Genomic DNA, 21,084 nt, shown 5'->3' on the forward strand with positions numbered 1-21,084 from the left:
CATTCCAAAGTATCACCATCCTCTGAGTAAAAACATTTCATTCCAAATGGCATCCTCCATGTTTTTAAATTGTGTGCCCTGGTCCTAAACTTCCCAAACAGGGGAAATATCTTCCCTGCATCTACCCTGCCTATCCTTTTATGTATGTAATTTGTAAGTTTCATTAAAATCACCTCTCATTCTTTGATTATTAGCAGCATATAACCAAAACACTGTTCATAGGTTAGTTTCACCGTCCCAGGAACAAGCCTGGTGAACCTTTCATTGCACTATCTCTGTGGTAATAATACCTTTTCTGAAATAAGGAGACCAATTCTATTAGTCTTGGATGTAGGTTTGCTCACTGAGCTGGAAGGTTTGTTTTCAGATGTTTCATCACCATACTAGGCAACATCTTCAGTGAGCCTCCGAATTATGCACTGATGGTGTAGCCCACTTTCTATTTATATGTTTAAGTTTCCTAGGGTTGGTGATGTCATTTCCTGTGGTGACATCATTTCCTATGGTGATGTCATTTCCTGTTCTTTTTCTCAGGGGGGTTGGTAAAGGAGATCCAAGTTAATGTGTTTGTTGATTGAGTTCCGGTTGGAATGCCATGCTTCTAGGAATTTTGTGCAAGTCTCTGTTTGGCTTGTCCGTGGATGGATGGATGTGTTGTCCCAGTCGAAGTGATGTCCTTCCCCATCCGTATATAAGGATACTAGTTTTGTATACAGACAAGTAAAACTAATGTCATTTACAGAATACTTTGCAACAACTGTAACAAACACTACATTGGACAAACGGGCAGAAAACTAGCCACCTGGATACATGAACATCAACTAGGCACAAAACAACATGACCCACTCTCACTAGCACCCCTACATATGGATGAGGAATAACACCACTTCGACTAGGACAACATATCCATCCTAGGACTAGCCAAACAGAAACATGCATGGGAATTTCTAGAAGCATGGCACTCCAACCAGAACTCTATCAACAAAATCATTGACTTGGATCCCATTTACCACCCCCTGAGAAAAAGAACCAGAAATGACATCACCATAGGAAATGATGTAACCACTGGAAATGACATCACTGACCCTAGGAAACTCAAATATATAAATAGTGGGCTGCACCATCATTGCTTCATTCAGAAGTTCACTGAAGATGTTGCCTAATATGGTAATGAAACACCTGAAAACAAATCTTCCAGCTCATCAAGCAAACCTACATCCTGAACTTCAACCTGAGCTACAAACTTCTCAAAACTCCATTAGTCTTTCTAATAATTGCTGCACTTGCATGGCAGGCCTCATTGACCTCTTGTCAAGTCCCTTTGCATGTTTACACTTTTCAACCTCTTGCCATTTAAGAAAGACTCTGCACATTTGTTCTTCTAAACATGTATGATAATCTCGCATTTTTCCATATTATACTCCATCTTCTGTGTTGTTCTCCAATCACTAAGTCTGCCCAAATCCTCCTGAAAACCTTTTACATCTTCCTCACAATGCACATTTCTGCCTCGCTTTGTGTCAGCTGCAAATTTGGAAATACTACATTTGGTGCATACATCCGAATAATTGATATATTATATCCAAGTATTGATCCTTGCCATACCCTACTCATCACAGCCTGCCAATGTGAGAGCAACTCATTTATTCCTACTCTTTTTTTGTTGTCTGTTAGTCAATCTTTAATGCATGCCAGTCCATTACCTCCCAAATCATATGCTTTAATTTTGCTAAACAACCTCCTCTGGAGGATCCAAATTAAAAACCTTCTGAAAATCCAAATATGTGATAACCATCAACTCCGCTTTATCAATTTTGCTAGTAATTTTCCCAAAAACGTCCAACAAGATTGTGAAATATAATTTTCCATTCGCAAACTGAAGTTGACTCTGCCCATTCAGATCACTTTTGTCCATGTATCCATTTAGCATTTTCCTTCTGATAGATTCTAACATTTCCCTAGTACCAATGTAAGATTGATGGGTCTATAGTTCCCTTTTTTACCCCTTGCTCTTTTTAAATATTGGGGTGATATTTTCTGCCTTTCAATTTGTAGGAATTATGCCAGAATCAATTAAACTTTAGAAGATGATTACATTCCACACTATTTCTATAACTACCTCCTTTAACAATCTGTGATGTAAACCATCAAGGACATTAATTTTCAACCCTATTAATTTCTCCAGACACAATCTTCATAATTGTCCTAATTTCCTTCAAATCTTCATTCTCCCTTGACACTTGAATTTGAAATTTTGGAAGATTTCTTATATCTCCCTGAGTGAAGACAGACACAAAATAATCATTTAGCTCCTTACCATTCTTTTATTCCCTATTATAAATCCTTCTAACTTTTCTTTTAATGGGCCCCCATTCATCATAACCAAATGTTTCCTAATTAGATACATGTAGAAGATTATAGTCCATTTTTGTGTTCTTTTGCTAGATTGTAATTATATTCCATTCTTTCTTTATCTATCAGTTTTTTTGGTCCTCCTTTGTATTCTGAGCATTCCGCTATACTCAGATTTATTACTATTTCTGGACACTTTATAAGACTTTTTTGTCTTATGCACTTCTTACCTTTCATTGTCAGCCATGGTTGACTGACTTTGTTGTTGTTTTGCACCTTGAAGGAATATATAGTTGCTGTAAGCTATGTAGCAGTTCTTTAAAGATGTCCACTTCCTATGCACAGTCAGCCTTTCCCAATCCAGCTCCGCCAAGTTGTAACTCATGTTTTTATAATTTCCCTTACTCAATTTTAGCACCCTTGCTTCAAACTGAACTACATTACTTTCAAACATAATGCAAATTTCTTGCATTTTTGTGCTTTCTTTTTACATAGAGGGAGATGCAGTCAGCCTATCACAGTGGAGCACATTGAATCATCAATCTATCAGTCAGACAGATAGTCATGGAACTGTATGGCGCTTTGCTGCATTGAAATCAGAAGTGCAGCATGTGTCAGCAGCTTACGGGGTAAACACACCGCATGTGGCTCAAGCAAATATGCAGCATGTGCTCCAGAACCAGAGGTCACAGTCTGAGAATACAAGGCAGGCCAGTTAGGACTGAAATGAGGAGAAATTTCTTCACACAGCGAGTGGTGAGCCTATGGAGTTCTCTATCGCAGAAAATTGTCAAGGCTAAAGCTTTGAATGCTTTCAAGAAGGAGCAAATTCTTAGTCCTAAAGGGGTCAAAGGGAACAGAATTGTAATGTTGTAGAACAGAGACAAAAGCGTTCAGGAACGTAATTCTTTGAAGTTTTTATCACATATTGATAGGGTGGTTAAGATGGTGTTTGGCATGCTTGCCTTCTGACTCTATGGTACTGAGTTGAATGATCAGCCATAATCATACTTAGTGATTGGGTAGGCACAAAAGACCAAATGGCCTACTCCTGCTCCTACTTTCTATGTTTCTATAAATGACCATGTGAGACAGTCAAAGGGAAGAGTCCTTAGTGGGGTGAAGGGGTAGATTATCACAGTCAGTTAAATTACTCATCCAATTACACTACAGGCTGTTGGCCACAATTAGTCCTTCTAGTCAAGTCCAAGTTGGGCGTCTGCATGGATATGGGACACATCACTAGCCGTCTTCGACCTTCCATTTCGGCCTGCTGGGTCTGTTGGCAGGGTTTCCTTTGGCATTCAGAAGGGAAAAGGACTGCACTCCTCTCCACCAGCCCAGATAGCAGCACCTCAAGGTAATATAAACTCTGAATAGATTTGCATGCATGCTCCAATTTTATAAGGTGAAAACCTGACCACCATATTGGACAGTGGTATCATGGCCATGAACAGCATGCTTACATCATTGTAAGATGTTAAAGTTGAGCCTGGGAGAGATTACTGATCTGTTATTGTTTACATGATTGCTGTTTTTTATTCATGATTGCGTTGTAATGATAGCCAATCTTATTTATAAACTCTGGATAACATAGATCTGCATTAGAAAATACTTCAGAATAGGACATCCAGACCATATGAAAGCTGTGGTGAAAAAGCTTATAACCTTAATCTATATGTAGCTATTGGGAAAATGAGGTGCTCTAGAGTGTACACTATGTGGTAATCAGAAAAATATTGTTTCATATGCCATGGAGTAAGGTTCTGATTTTTTCTGAAGTTATGGTAAGTTTCCTGGTAGTGTGGAAGATCAGATTACTGATTTCCTGTTACAGGGCATCCAATCAGCTAATCCTGTCTTTGAATGCAGTTTCCAGTCAGAGGCTTAGAATAATCAGCCAGCTATAATGCAAAGTTGAGCTGTAGCTAAATTCTGGAACTACCTTTCACCCTGTTTATACTGAATTCAGAACAGAATCCTGAAATAGGTATTGCGTAAATGCAAGGCTTTCTCTTTCTTCAATAACAAATTAAAATAATGACATATTTTTATCCACATTCATCTTCATTATTTGCTAAATTATCTACTTGTCAGTCATTATTCATTTTTTGACAAATGTGTCATGACACTTTTGTGCTAATTCACATAACTTAATTCAGTGAAAACAATTGAATGAATGGCTTATACAGATTATTTTTTACATCAAAACAACCCCTCTTCATTGTTATTAAAATCAATGATGTTGTAACCATAGTTGCTTTTAAATGTTCCCTCCCCATCTTTATTTTAATTTAGACATTGCTGTTGTGCATGAGTCACCTCTCAGTGGAGTTGAACACACTGGTGTATGATCCTCAAAGAAAGATCGACAAAGATGTTTCTGATGTTATAATGAAGTCACATTTGCAAACAGCATGGGGATTGTCAAGACAGTACCATTGCACTTGTTAAAAATCATGAGATGTGGTCATTGCTGGCTGAACAGCATTTATGACCCATCCATAACTGGCCTTGAGGTGGTGGTGGTGAGCTGCCTTCTTGCACCACTGTAGTCCATTTGGTGTAGGTAAGGAATCAGCATCAGCTGTTTTTTGAAATTTGCATCACAGCTAGACTGGATGGTTAAGAAGGCTTTTAGCATGCTTGCCTTCATTGCTCAGAAGTTTGAGTATGGGAGTTGGGATGCCATGTTTAGGTTGTACACGACGTTGGTAAGGCCTCTTCTAACTATTGTGTGTTGTTCTGGTCGCCCTGTTCTAGGAAGGATATTATTAAATTGGAGAGGGTGCAGAACAAAATTACCAGGATATTGCCGGGAATGGAAGGCTTGAGTTATATGTAGAGGCTGGTTAGGCTGGAACATTTTTCACTGGAGCGAGGGAGGTTGGGGGATGACTTCACTGAGGTTTATAAAATCATGAAGGGTACAGGTAAGGTGAATAGTAAAGTTCTTTCCCCGAAGTTGGGGGAGTTCAAAACTAGGGGGCATATTTTTAAGGTGAAAGGAAAAAGATTTAAAAAGGACATGAGGGGCAACATTTTTACATAGAGAGTGGTTAGTGTTTGGAATGAACTGGCAGAGAAAGTGGTAGATGCAGGTACAGTTCTAACATTTAAAAGACATTTGGAAAAGTTCATGAATAGGAAGGGGTTGGAGGGATATGGGCCAAGCGCAGGCAACTGGGACTAGTTTAGCTTGGTAATATGGTCAGCATGGACTAGTTGGACCGAAGGGTCTGTTTCCATGTTGAATGACTCTGTGTCTGATTTTACTGTTTTTAGTTTGTTAGGACTTCTGGCCTTTGATGAATGGCTTCACAATAGCTAGGCTGTGGTTAATTTGCTGGACTCATTAAGGCCAACTGAAGGCAAGAAGGGTAAGTGCCCAGACTTTGGTCTAGCTGACATTGGGATTATTGCCAGCTGGGGGAGCAGACAGGAACCAATGATCCGAATACTGTAATAAACCCAATTTAAAAGTAACTTCAGTCTGATAAAACTGTTTGACATACTTAGTGGAATTACAACTCCACTTCAAAAGAACTTTGCTATCTGCAACGGATTTTGGAACGTCTTGAAGTTGCAAAAGATATCTCTAATCTATTGCGTTTTGTTTAATGGTATGATAAAGCTACAACACTCAATAGTTCTGTATTACAGCTTCAGATATTCACAATTCAACTGTGTACACAATGGTCACACTCTTCTATTTGGGAAACGTCCTCTGAACTTTAGCACATTCCAGAGCACCCTATGCAAATACTGGCATATTACCCAGGGGACCCTCTTTCGATGATTGATACAGTTCCAGTGACCCAGTTAGAAACATCTAATCCAATGACACAAAGATAGAATAGTTATAGCTTGGCATACTGACTAATTTTACCATTTACCTCAGATTAGCAGAGGTAACTAAAGTAGGCAATGCAGAAAATTAGTTGACATATTCTCTACCACCTCCATTTTAATAAAATTAATTAAAGAACAAAGATTGTGGATTTCACTGAAGTAGTTGCAGCTTCACCAACACCATTCCTGTCACCTTGTTATCATCTTTAATCACTTCCAGGCTCCATCTGGCACATTCTACAAATTCCTCTGGGATTATTAGAAACTACAACAAGGGAAAGACTGAGAAAATGTTTATCAGACTTTTCTTGCATAATGAAGTGGCAACATTCAACTATTAGATCACAATTATTGTGCCCAAGGATCATTGCAAAAATACATTTTCCACAAAATTTAAATACAGGTGCAACTATTGAACTTGCCTAAGTGCAATATATAAAACAGTATCACTTAATAACATACCCTTTCTTTATGTTGCTATTTTAATAGAATTGTTGCAGACTGCATTGAGAAAAAAACTAGCATATGCTAAATTGTAAGCAGTCATTATTAAACTAACTTCTTTTCGCCTTCCAATCAGAGAGGGAGGTATAAAAACCAGCTCAGTTCTTATAATATACCCCAGTCACAAAACACTCCAAGCACAGAGACAACACTGATTGGTCAATAGTGATCAAAGGGTTAAAGGCATAAGAACAGAAAGATCAACTAGAAGGCAAAGAGCAGGGAATTTGGGAAAAACATTCCAGAATGTCATGATTGAAAATTCTGCAGTTGACAATGAAGTGGTGAGGAGAGCCCAAAAGAAGCCAAGCCAAAAACAGAACAATGTGCTGAAGTACCCATACTGAAATGTGTATAATCACAGGAATTTTTTTTTAACCAGGAATCAGCTATGTATGAATTTCTGGAAGTTTATATAGGGCTTGTCTCTAGTAACACTAGTGAACGTTCTCATGCAGTTCCCTGCTGCTGACATCTTTATGTATGCAACATGCCTCTATCATACCCTTCTCATGCAATCTGGCATTCACCAGCAACGGAAGTGCTCGACACTGCCAGGATTCATTTCACTGGCATCATATTTAAATCACAACATTACACCAAATCACATGCTGCAAACCAGGAACTAACGTTCACAATGTGTTGTTGCACAATTTGAAAGGACAGATCTAACAAAAGTTAGCATCTGACTTCTCCGTTAGACACCTGATGGTAGAGAGAACAACCATTCTCATTCCTCAGAAATGCCAGAGAAGAATGTCCCCCGAAGGTGCCAGCTTGGTGTGAAGTTGCTACCAGTGTCAATATGAAATCTACGGTCCAGAGAAATGCTTAGCAATGCAGGAAGAAGGTTAATGACCTTCTGCACTCTGTAAGGGTAAGTGCCAATATCTTCTTTCTGCTACCTCACACTTACTATACCTCAGTTACTGCACCCACTGCCATCAGGGTTCATGGTCTACCTCTCTCACAATTACAAGCAGCATCTTCGCTTATTCACTCTCACCCACCCCAACCACCAGACTGATGACCTTTTAGGCCCACTGCATGTCTTACTCATTCACTTGAGGCATCTCAACACATTTCCCCCACCTGCACCCCAGATGTGATTGCAGCACACAAAATAATATGTAAACATCCTCCTCAAAACATTGTGACATGGAAACCTCTGACAAGGAAGACAATGAAATACCTCCACGTGGACCTTGCACTTCCTTAACATGATTCAGATGTATGCTGCTCAAGCCATGTGGCACACACACAGGAAGACATTGTATGTGTGGTTGCAAATATGAGAACTTCCCTCCCACCTCCAACCCCTACATTACTCAAGGAAAGCAGCATTACATAGGTTAATTGTGTGGGCACTTATAATCAAGTGTGTGACGTGAACAGCTTGTGGACTTGTGCAGGGTATTGAACCTTTGACGGTGATTATGAATTTTGGAACTAGGATTATTTGCAGCTCACCTGACATTACTTGTGCCTCAATGCCATTACTAAATCTTTGTAGTGTTGGTTGATGTGGTCAAGATTACTTGCGACCAGGGTTTTTAGTCAAAAGAATTGGTCAATACATGAGGGTTCACAATCAGAATGACATAATAATAGATGTCTTCACTGGTACTGTGAGAATGTTTATTTGATACTACTGCTCCTTGAAGACCATCACATCACTCACAACTTGATCCTGCTTCTTCAGAGAAAAATAAAATTTATACTTTGCCTACTCCAGGTATAGTGGGGACCATTTTTCAATTTGTGTGCTTGTGATTTGAGATGAGGAGAGGGCAACACAGGGAGCTCTTCATAGAGTGAGTCACAGGTTCAGCCTCCCAGACTAGCTGACACCCCCAACCATTTAAGTTCCTTGTCAACCTCATTGGCTTTGACCATCTCCACTTCCCTATCCAATGCTTTTATTTAACTCTTAAGAAAAGTTATATCAAACTTGAAATGTTAACTCTGTTTCTCTCTCCCAGATACTGCCAGACCTATGGATTTGCTCCAGCTTTCTCTCTGTTTTTCCCAGTCCCTGCAGTGTTTTATCGTTATTTGAATCTTTTACATAACTGCTCATCTCCCCATTTTACACAGTAATCTCAAGGAATACAGCTTAGTCATGCCTAACATGTAGCGTCTCCCTATGAAGACAGGGTACTAGTGATCGTCAATGATTCCCCCTCTTGCACTACCCAAGGCTCTCCCATACTCAATTGTTTCCCAGCCTCATGTGTTGAGTTGTTCTCCCCTCATAATTATTCTGTCCCCTGCATCCCAGCATGCTGTCTCCAATTACCACAGTTGACTTCCCCAGCATTTTTACAATATTGACGCCAAACAACTCCCCCATTTCAATAAACAGATTCCAGGAATGGCTGTGGCCTTTTGGCTGACTTGGAAAGACAGCCCTAGCAGATGAGTGACATCTGTGCAGCTCCCGACTGACTTACCACTAATCCATGGATAGGTTCCACTGAACCCATTCCCCCCAAATTGTAATACTATGAACCTCCTGACAGTATTCAGCCCAACTGCCCAACTGGCTATGTCCAAACTCCTGGACAAAGATCAGACGATGTCCTTGACTCATTATGGTAGAACACCCAACTGAATATGGTCCACCTTCATTTGACTGAGGACTACTCTAGTAAACTTTGGAACACAGCCATATGGTTGAAGCACATGCTGTGTATTTACTGAGTAATGCTGCATGTGTGATATTTCCAAAGCAGTGCTGTACAACAACTTGTCTTCCTCTTGAATGATCATTGCTGACAAGTAGTACAAGCTGCCTGATTTTGTGACTGCGCTAAAAGGCAATGAAAGGCAGACATCCTGTGAGGTTGTAAGCTCTGGTTTATGTGGAAATTTCAATAAAGACAAGGCAATGATGCTCTGAGCATCGAAGTAGGTGCAAATTGATTATACACTAAGAAAGAAAACAAGGAGCTCGAAGTCACACCTTGCTCTGATGCATGAGGTGGGTACCTGACCCTTTGAGCAAATGGGAGAAAGTGAGGACTGCAGATGCTGAAGACCAGAGTTGAAAGATGTGGTGCTGGAAAAACACAACAGGCCAGGCAGCATCTGAGGAGAAGGAGAATCAACGTTTCGGGCATAAGCCCTTCTTCAGGAATCTTCGAACAAAATGTACTGGCAGCAGCATTGCAGGGGTGGTGTTGGTGTGCTGAAAAGTACAGTATTGAAGAGACGAATTGTATTATAAATGAACTGGAGATGAGTCGAGATGATGTGTGGTAAGGCTGGTGTGTGTCTGATGCCAACCTCAGTAGATGAAGGATGCAGGTACATAGAGTGTCTCCTGGAGTAGTGGGGTCTGCTGGCAAAGCTGGAGGCCCACAGGAACAAGAAATGAGGTGAAGCCACCAGTCCCTGTTCTGACTCTCTTGTTGGGAATTGTCACTGTCCAGATTTTCTCAACGATTTGGGAGAATATGAAATTGTACAGACTGTGGTGGGGTAAAGTAAGTATGAGATGCTAATGCACGTAATAGTCCTCTTACCGCTCACTAGTGAGATCCTCTCCTCACTGTTCAAACCTTGGGTGGAGAATTGGACTTTTCTTCCTTGTCATTGCAAATCTCATTCTTCCAGTCTTTCCCAGATTGGTCAGGGGCTGGGTAAATTCCACCAATCGATTTCTATTGTCATTGCCGCTGTATTTACTCAAGAAACTGTAAAATTCATCAAATGAAAAATATTCACCATCATTTTAAACTAATAATGTGATGTAAAAATGTGATGTTGAATAAACGAACAATTGAAGTCCATCACTTAATCTATTCAAGATTGCAAATGAGCTTTTAATGACTTTACAAATACAAATTTAGTAAACTGTAAGTTTGGCTCCATTTTTTATGGATATATTTTGTATTTTCACTACAGAACCAGCCATCAACTAAGAGGTTGTGCATAAGTAAAATACTGCAGACACTGGAATTCTGAAATAGAAACAGAAAATTCTGGAAGGAGTTTTGGTAGCATCTACGGAAGGAAAGAGCATTAACATTTCAAGTTGACCTTTTCTCACTTCTGATTAAGGTTAGTCATTGATCTGAAAGGCTAAATCTGTTTTCCTCCAAAGATACTGTCTTGCCTGCTCTGAAATTGAGCATGTCTGCTTACATGTCTCTGCCAATTTTGCTCCATGTGCAACTCATACCAGATTCCTAAGCATGCACCTGGATAATTCTCTGATTGTCCTAAACTTCTTGTGCAGACAGACTTGATCTCTCTTTGATGGATCTCATTCACTGATAAAACCAAATATGCTATTACTCAAGTATAGTTTGGATTTGGGGAGATCAACATTGATAAGCAAATTCCCAGGATTTGCAATAAAAAAATTCTCTTTTACCCCAGCAACACAACAGTAAATATATGAAAAGTTGGCAAAGTGAAGCCTCAGGTTAGCAATGTGCTAGCACAGCACACCATTACCAGTCTTCAAAACAAGACCAAAATAGAAGTGTTTTTGATATTGATCTGAGTATTCCAGACTTAGTCCTTTATTCATATTTCAGGAAAAGTTATATTTTCAAACTTATATATTTCACAATTGCTACAAATAACTGTGGTTGACTGGCTGTTTCTTAATATTCAATCATTCTTGCCCCTGATGTACTTTATTTCTTTTTCTATCATGAAGGAAACCAAACGATTCAGAATGAAAGACTAGTGCAAATCTTGTTAACGATGAGAGAAATGCAACAAAGTGATTCAAGAAATTTCTTTGAAACTCCACTTATTGAGCATTGGAATTCTCAAGTTTGAGGATATATCTGATCTTTCAGGATATAACAGATCCTACCTCTCAAGAAGATCAGAATGCTTCCATTCCCTCAGAAAACATTTAGCTCTTAACAAACACCACCTAAGACAAATTTGTTTGTTATTAATTGCATTGTTGCCTGTGGGACATTGCTGTGTACAATCTGTCTGCTGTATTTGCCAATCCTACATCAATAAGTGTTTCATTAGCTATGAAGCAGTTTGTGAATTTTCCAAACGGGCATTGTAGTAACATAGATTCTCTTTTCTTGTTCATTCTTTATCAGGAAGAATGCTATTCAGACAGCAAGTGAAAGCTCTATGCCTATTTTGTCAATAACAATATTTTGTGATGTTCTTATGGTTAGCAATCAAGCCCAAAAGATAGGGATATCATATATTATAAATGATTAATTTTAAAGTTAAATTATTTAAAAAGTTTAATGTGTTTCCAATGTTTTTATGTGGATACACATTTATTTGAACTAAAATGCAGCACCTCACAGTACTGAGGATCCGGGTTCAATTCCAGCCTCGGGCAACTGTCAGTGTGGAGATTGCATATTCTCCTTGTGTTTGCTTAAGTTTCCTCTGGGTGCTCCAGTTTCCTCCCACAGTCCAATGATATGCAGGTTAGATAGATTTGCCATGCTAAATTGCCCCTTGGTGGCCAGGGATGTGTAGACTAGGTGGATAAGCCAGAGTAAATAAACAGTTAGGGCGATAGGGTGGGGGGGTTCTGGGTCTGGGTGGGATGCTCTTCAAAGGGTTGCTGCAGACTCAATGGGCCGAATGGCCTAACTCTGTACTGTGGAAATTCGATGTAAATCCTTAACTTGTTGAGGAAATATAAGCCTCACCTATGCAAGCTCACCTATGTTCATCACCTTTGAAATCAAATTTGCCTCTGAAACTTTGAGAGTTCATGAATTAAATCGCAGCTTTTCCAATTGCTACATTTCTTCCTGAAATGTGTTTACTAGTTTTCTGAGCTCTTTCTCCTGCAGGCTTATTTCCATCCCTTAAGTGGTCTGTTTCTCTTACTCAGCCTTCTCATTATTCATTCTTCTTTCTCATTTGAGTCACTCCTTCCTCGTCTGCAATAATGGGATAAATCCGTCTCTTCACAATTTCAACATCATAAAGCAAAAACACCTCAATTATTTCATCAAAACTGGAATACGTTTTTGTCACCCAAAGTAGAACCATCTTTTAAACCAATACAGTATGTTTACAGTTACGTGTTTCAGTTCTGAACTTTTTGCTCTATTTTCTCTGTAATTTCAAACTCCAATAAATCTGGCAACTATTTTGCAGAAGTGATTCGTTACCTCTTATCCTTACAAATTCCTGCTTTGTCAAGAAGCCCGCAATCAGGAGAGATCAAATGATTATTAATGCTTTAGTTGCTCCCATGTTTGACAACTTTTGTGCACCTGGCAATATCCCTGATGTTAAGATACTTCAGTCATATGTTTATCTGATATAGTTTTTCCTTCAGGATCTTTGCCTTCAGGAGCTAATAAAACCTGTAGTATATTTCCCCTGTCATAAGAAATAAGAGAGAAAGCTTTTAAATAATCAGATTGGGACTCCATTGCTTACCAAACCATCAGTGCTCTTTCAATAAATGAAGCAGTTCTACCTTCTCAAGATTCCCACTACCAAACAAAATGGGATTTAACCCTGTCCTAAGACTAAACTATCCTTTCAGCTGTGTGGAATTGAAAAATGATTTAGAGTCATAGAGATGTACAGCACGGAAACAGACCCTTTGGTCCAACTCGTCCATGCTGACCAGATATCCCAACCCAATCTAGTCACCTGGCCCATATCTCTCCAAGCCCTTCCTATTCAAATACCCATCCAAATGTGTTTTAAATGTTGCAATTGTACTAGCCTCCACCACTTCCTCTGGCTCCATCCATACACATACCACCCTCTAAGTGAAAAAGTTGCCCCTTAGGTCTTTTTTATATCTTTCCCCTCTCACCCTCTAGTTCTGGATTCCCCCACCCCAGGGAAAAGACTTTGTCTATATATCATATCCATGCGCCTCAATTTTCATCAGAAATTTAAAAGTTGTTGTCAATTTCATGCTTCCATGATATGTAGCTGTCTCCATCAAGGCCAGTATTTCTTGCCTATTTATAATTGATCTTGAACTGTGCGAATTGCTAGGCCATTTCAGGGGACAGTTAAGGATCAAGATTTAGAGTTTGACCAGACCAGATGGTAGCTTCTCTTCCCTAAAGGACAGTAGTGAACCAGATGGGCATTAATGTTAATCAATGAATATTTCCATGATTACCATTATTGGGACAATGTTTCAGTTGAGAACTATTAATTGAATTCAAATTCCTCCAGCTGTACAGTTGAATTTTGAACCTATGTCCAGAGCTCTGGAATGCTAGACAGTAACATTAGCACGACACCACCTTTCCAAAACATTTGCATTTGAGGGACAGCATTTGAAAATGAGCGAAGGGGAAGAGAAACAAAGAAAAACAGAAAGTGCTGAAGAAACTCAGCAGGTCCGGCAGCAACTGTGAAGAGAAAAGCACATTTCGAGTTCAGTGACCCTCCATCAGAACTGAAAGCAACTAGGAAATTGTGATATTTATGTTGATAATGGAGGTTTGATTGCGAGGGGTTTGGATTGAGACAGCTAGATAGAAGACAGTGTCTCGACATAGAGAAAAAAAGAGAAGCAGACAAAGGGATTGTTGAAAGGATCCCAGGGAAGAAGTGATATTGGAGACTGAGAGTACTTGAAAATGGGCTGGCTGTGCTGTCAGCAACCCATACCAGACAGGACCCGGGGCAGAGGGGTGATTAACAGGCATGGAGGTAGCTGGTCAAGCTCTGAAATTGTTAAACTCAATGCCAAGGCTGTAAGGCATCAAAGGGACCCTGTTCAAAATATCAAAAACTGGAAGATCATAAATTATAGAACTGAGGAAGCTATTTGGTCCATTATATTTGTGAAAGTGCTGGAACTTCAACTAGACCTGATTGTTTGAAGATAATAAAGAAATTGGAAAATAATTTTTTGGTAGTACAGGATTCAAGTTTTGATGAATGCACATTCAAGGGGAACAGTGCTGATTAGTAGAAGCATTACCAAGGACGCACCCATTAATATTGATTGAAAGTTAACAGCTAGGTTTTGTTTAAATTACAATTCAGGCATGATACCTCTTGAGTGGTCAAGGCATTGCCCTGAGAAAAGAACCAGCTGTTACTTATTTTCAGAATTGAAACAGGTGAAGTGTGTGTACATGTTGTTTCTGTCTGCAGAAAACAGGATGCTGTCTGTTAATATTTCTAGCTTATAGAACAACATAAACTCAACTGACAATCCTAAATTGCCTGACAGCATAAATCCTCACACATCCAGGATTATCCAGCAAATATTGTCCAATAGAGAATCACATCTAATGTTTGAAACTATATTACAGGTTTTACAAGAGTGGTTGGTTGGGTATGAGCAGTATCTTTGTCATTGCAAACAGCAAAAGGGACATGCTGTTTGATATGATCCACCAGTCTTTTGGACATATGCCTACAGACCTGGAATCATACCAGTATTGAAATTAAAATACCACATGACTCATTTGCTTTGTTTTGAAGGCAGCCTCCCCTTACTACTGCCAGCTTCACCTGTTGTTCAATTTTTTTTCCTGTTATCTTACCTCTCAAGGGTACTCAGAGGTAGACAAGGCTTGGGTCATATCTATGATCACCAATTTTGGGACTAGGTTACAGTAGCAGAACTATTAATTGGATTCAAGTTCCTCCAGCTGTCGTATTGGACTGTGAACCCATGTCCAGACCTCAGGAATGCTACACCAGAGCCATTACCACGACACCACCTTTCCACAACAATTGCATTGAGGGACAGCATTTGAAAATAATCGAATGGGAAGAGAATCAAAGAAAAACAGAATATGCTGGAGAAGCTCAGCAGGTCTGGCAGCAACTGTGGAGAGAAAAACGCAGCTAACATTTTGAGTTCAGTAACTCTTTATCAAAACTGAAAGCAACTGGGAAATTGTGATATTTATGTTGGTTGGGAGGGGTTTGGATTGAGACAGCTTGATCGAAGACAGTGCCTAGAGAGTGCGAATAAAAGTGAAGCAGAAAAAGGGATTATTGATAGGAGCCCAGGGAAGAAGTCATATTGGAGACTGAGTACTTGAAAATGGGCTGGCTGTGCTGTCAGCAACCCATACCAGATAGGACCTGGGGCAGAGGGGTGATTAACAGGAATGGAGGCAGATGGGCAAGCTCTGAAATTCTTAAACTCAATACGAAGGCTGTAAGGCATCAAAGGGACCCTGTTCAAAGTATCAAAAACTGGAAGATCATAAATTATAGAACTGAGGAAGCAAATCAGCCTCATCTTATATTAAGTGGAAGAGTTCTTTTGGTAGCATCCCTCCCTCTGAGCCATTAGGTCATGCTCAAGTCCCACTTGTTCCAGAGATGTGTAGTATCTATAGTGAGTGGAACTGTAAGAATCCCAATACGTATTCTGACCAGTGAAGGTAGGTTTGCGGTAAACAGTAACAGAGGATCCCTGGGCAATTTCTCAACTTGGACAGTTTGGAAAGAGAGTTCATCTGACTGGTCCATGTCAAACATGAATTTTACATAATGATAGAGCCCATTAAACACGTAAAGAAATTCTTACATGCAGCTGCAAATTGAAATGTAGCAAGCAGACATATCAGAAAAATGTAAAGGGTAGACGATTAGGTGTCCTTAAAGGCAGGTTTCTCTTGGAATTCAAAAAAGAAAATTATGATTTCGGTCAACTAAGCATCCCAAGGCCATACCATATATTTGGGCATGGTACTGTTGAAACTGAACTCAACAGCTGAGCTTCTGAGTTTAGTGCATACGGATTCACACAATGGTAACGGGACTAGATTACCATCATACAAGTGCTGCAGTGCAAGTGTCTACAGTTTCTTTGACTGGTACACTGGTAAGCTGGGTAGCAATGTCAAATGAGCACAAGGACATTGCATTGTTGTTGATCTCAAAGTCCTCCAACATCTTTGCAAATATGAAAGAATCCTTCATCATGTAGCTGGACACCTTGCTCAAAATTAGTTGTAGCAAGTCATTTGACCACTTGGCCGGTTCATGGTGTGTAGAGCCGGTCAGTTTCTAACAATACATGTGAACAACATTTGCTGGTTAATCCTGAATATGAGACCAATTATGCTGACAGCCAAATTAGGATTGTCACCTGGCTGATAGTGTGACACATTTTTGTGCTGTATTTGTATTCTAACATTATATCCCCGCTTCAACAAAAAATGTTTAAAAACCATTATGTTTCAGTTCTAAGTATACCATAACTTTACAAAAAGGCTGAAAAGCAACATATCAGTAAAAGATAAATTCAGGATTGCTAATCAAGAAGAACTTCATGTAATAATTGAACAATAGTAGATATGATCTTGTTTTGAGGATTACAAAGATAAATTTTTTGCTATCATTCAGAATTATGAGTGCCGTGATGGGATAAGATCGGAAAGATGAGCCAGATCAAGTAAACCGATTTCCTAATCCTTGCTGCCTTTAATCTTTTAAACTAACAATAGGATTTTTTTGGTCTGGGAGGAATTTACTGCCCTTTCCTGAAGCAAAGTTGGAGGCAAAGACAATTAATTCAGCAGGAAGATGCCAAAGTGAGACACTGCTTCCTTTCCCCCACTGCCCGATTAATCTGGAATAGGAAGGCTCATGAATTTCTGCCAATTGAGGCCCTAAGAAAGTTATGCCCACTTAAGAGCCTCAAACCAGTGTGGCTGGTATTCAAAAGTAATTAAAGAGGCAGTCGTCATGCATATTGCCAAAAAAAAAGAGAGAACCCTGGATCAATCTCTTCTAGGTTCTAAAAACTGCTCGATTGTTCAAAGGCACGTGGTGTGTGATTGACTTGATGTCAATGCTCTGACCCACCACACTCACATCTGTGGCCTGGGTCTCTTGTCAATTTCCAATCTCTGGAAGGTGCATACCACCAGGTGAAAACCTTTCCAGTGGCATTACCTGCAATGGATAGCTACCAGCTTCAGCAGATGCTAGTGAAAGTGGGATTGCCACTAGCAAGGTGTTGGCTGTCAAGTCAACCTGCTATTGTCCATTTAAGGCAGGTAAGAGTGGCAGTCTTCCCCAAAACAAACATTGTCGAGCTCTTGATGGCTGTCCAGCTGCTGGGAAAGATAGCAATTGCTAGCAGTAAATACCACTCTGAGTTGTTGGACTACATTGAGATAACTTCACTAAGGTGAAGAAAGCATTGTGTACCTAAAATGGAGCAATTACTCTTAAGAAATGTAGTAATAAATAAAAAGGTGATAAACATGCTAAATCTAATGGGTCACACTGGTCCAAATTGAGTGATGCAAACTGTGCACATTTAATGAGTGCAGAACATAAAGAGTACATTTGCTGGAAATGGATTGGCTATGACAAAATAGATATTCAATTTATTGTTTATTCTGGGCTGTTAGGGACATTCTAAACCAGAATATTTCTAGCCTTAGGACTTACTTTTGTTATAATTTAGACATTTCAAATATCATTTTAGAATTTCCCAGGTATTCATCTTCTGTTGATTAGAATAATGTGAATAATAAGCCTTTTCACTTGCTTCCTCTGGCACAGTTCAATCTCTGGTATTTATTTGAGGAGAACGGCCCACCTCCTTGTCAGGAAATATAATTCAACTCCCACTGGTCTGTGTTTTTTGATAACCAAGGCTGAGAACATTTCCTTAGCAACTGACAGCATAGTTACTAGAGCCATTTTAATACAATGATAATAATGGAGAACTACACCATATTAGGTACATTTCTTTGCATTTTTTAAGCAGAAGATTCTTAGATGGATTTTCTATGTTGTAGCATTTTGTAAAATCTGAGCGCTGTTGGAGGAATTAGCATGTGTTTCCCAGTCATACATAGACAACATTGTTGGCATGGCAACAACATATAGTAATTGAGGAAATGAGCTGATGCTGCACAAGAGAATAATTGAACATTTGGCATGTAATCTTTTACTTAATGTCAATTTTGGCTATTTTAATTACACATATACATTTAGCTTTAAACCATACCTTCAAAATGTAAGGTAAATTGATAGATAAAATCCATTTGTGACAAATAATACAGGAACCAGAAATTTTAAAAACCAGGATAAAGGGCAACTGTAGCAGCCACTCATAAGAATACTCAACAAGTATTGCTACCTTCTTAAAAGGGAGTACCTGAATCACGCTTTCTTACTCAGTATCATCCAAAGGCACTAATGAGAAATGTCAAATTACTTGAATTCTCAATTTTAGCAGCTAACATAAAAGGGAATTCAAATGTTGTTTTATAGACATAAAAACGTGGTAAGAGGAGAGATTGGACGAAAAAGGCTATCTATGCACAAAGTCAGAGGGAAAGATTGAGAATATTTTAAGAAAGAAGATGCTGCCAAAATTTACAGTGAAAGTGGAAGGATTGAGGCTACAAATTGATTGAGGTAGTAATATAAAGGCTACCTGCACTTAAAATTTTGAGGTACTAGGACTAGACAGGATGTATCCAAGAATGCAGACGGAATTAAAGAGGTACTGGTACCTTCCATCTGGAGAACTGCAAACGGTGCAATGTCTTACACAGTAAGTCAGTTCAACCGTGACGAAAGGGAAAAACGCAGAAACAATAATCCAAGGCAAAGTTATCGGTCAAACAAACGCCAGGCGAAACAGCACAGGTTTGTTAACAATTAGTGTTTAAGTAATCTGAGAAGATCAGTGGATTAATGAGGATAATGTTGTTGTCATGTACATGAACTTTTAAAAGATGTTGATAAAGTACTCCACAATGCACGTGCAAATGATGCTGTCACTCAGAATAAAAGGGATAGTGGCAGCATAGATACTAGGTTGGCAGAGTGACAGGAAAGTGGTGGATGGATCTTTTCAGACTATAGGAAGGTAGACTATGGGACTCCCTAAAGCTTGATACTAGGACCACTAATTAGATTAGATTAGATTAGATCATTTACAGTGTGGAAACAGGCCCTTCAGCCCAACAAGTCCACACCGACCCTCCGAAAAGTAACCCACCCAGACCCATTCCCCTGACTAATGCACCTAACACTATGGACAATTTAGCATTGCCAATTCACCTGATCGCTTTTCTTGTACTATATATGTATAAGCTAGACTTGGATATACAGAGCACAACTTCAAAGTTTGCACCAGAGCCAAACCTGGAAGTATTGTGAATTGCAGGAAAGATATTGGTAGATTTCAAAAGGCTATAGATCAGCTAATGCAACAACACCAAGCAGATGAATTTCAATGCAGAAAGATGCAGGTAAAAATTTTAGGGAGGAAGCATTGGGAAAGGCAATATAAAGAATACAAGTTCAAAATGGTTGCAGGAAGAGATGGCATATGTGCACAAATCTTTAAAGATGGCAGGGCATGTTGAGAAAGTGTTTGAAAAGACTGGACTAACACTGGCTTGATCTTCAAAGTATTTTGTCCAATTCTGGGCACTGCCACTTGATCAGGGCTCTGTAGGCTTGAGAGCGAGCGAGCAAGCAAGCAAGCACAGAAAACATGTATGAAAATGGTTTCAGGTGTGATTTTTCAGTTGTGACATTAAGTTCAAGAAGCAAGAGTGTTCTCTTTATTGACAGATGAGATTTGATAGAAATGTTCAAGATCATAAAGGATCGAGACAGGTTAGCTAAAACTACTGCTTCCAGTAGCAGAAGGGTTAATGGAGAACCAGAGGACTAATTTAAGGTGGTTGGCAATTAAAAATGAGTGGCACGAGGAAGTACTTATTCAATTAGCGAGTGGTTGGGATCTGGGATGCACAACCTTAAAAGTGTGACGGAGGCAGATTCATTGTGGTTTTCAAAAGATAGTTGCTTAAGTATCTGAAGAGAAACACATGCTAGGCTATGCAGAAAGGACAAGATAATTATTATTGCAGAGAGTTGGCAAGGACATGACAGGACAAGTGGCCTTGATCTGTGCTGGAGCCATTCAATGATTCTAAAAACAGTTCTTCTCCAACTTGCAAGCCCATAAAGTTCAAAGAAATTCACACATTAAGAAAAATTACAACAATTTTAAGAGGCTTAAGTTATGTAGGCCAAATCGGTCAGATGTAAAATTACTGATACAAACAACATAAAACCAAGCAATTTGATGCATCAAGTCTGCATTTTGCTTATTTCAACAACAATTACCGAATCACATTTCCAAAAATAAAATCAAGTCGATCATGCACAATCTCCATTAACAAAGTCATGCTGAATCTTCTTGATTAATTCTAGTCTCAGATTCATCCTGTCCTTCAGAATTGCTTCCAATAATTGCCCCACAATGAAATTAGTCCATCAGCACTCCCTTACTACCAGATGCCTAGAGGAAGAACACCTCATCTTCCGCCTCAGGACCTTCCAATCCCATGGCATCAATGTGGACTTCACCAGTTTCCTCATTTCCACCCTTTTTCCAGTTCCAACCTTCCAACTCAGCACCACCTT

The sequence above is a fragment of the Chiloscyllium plagiosum genome, chromosome 20 (genome assembly GCF_004010195.1).
Source record: "Chiloscyllium plagiosum isolate BGI_BamShark_2017 chromosome 20, ASM401019v2, whole genome shotgun sequence".
Taxonomy (NCBI): domain Eukaryota; kingdom Metazoa; phylum Chordata; class Chondrichthyes; order Orectolobiformes; family Hemiscylliidae; genus Chiloscyllium; species Chiloscyllium plagiosum.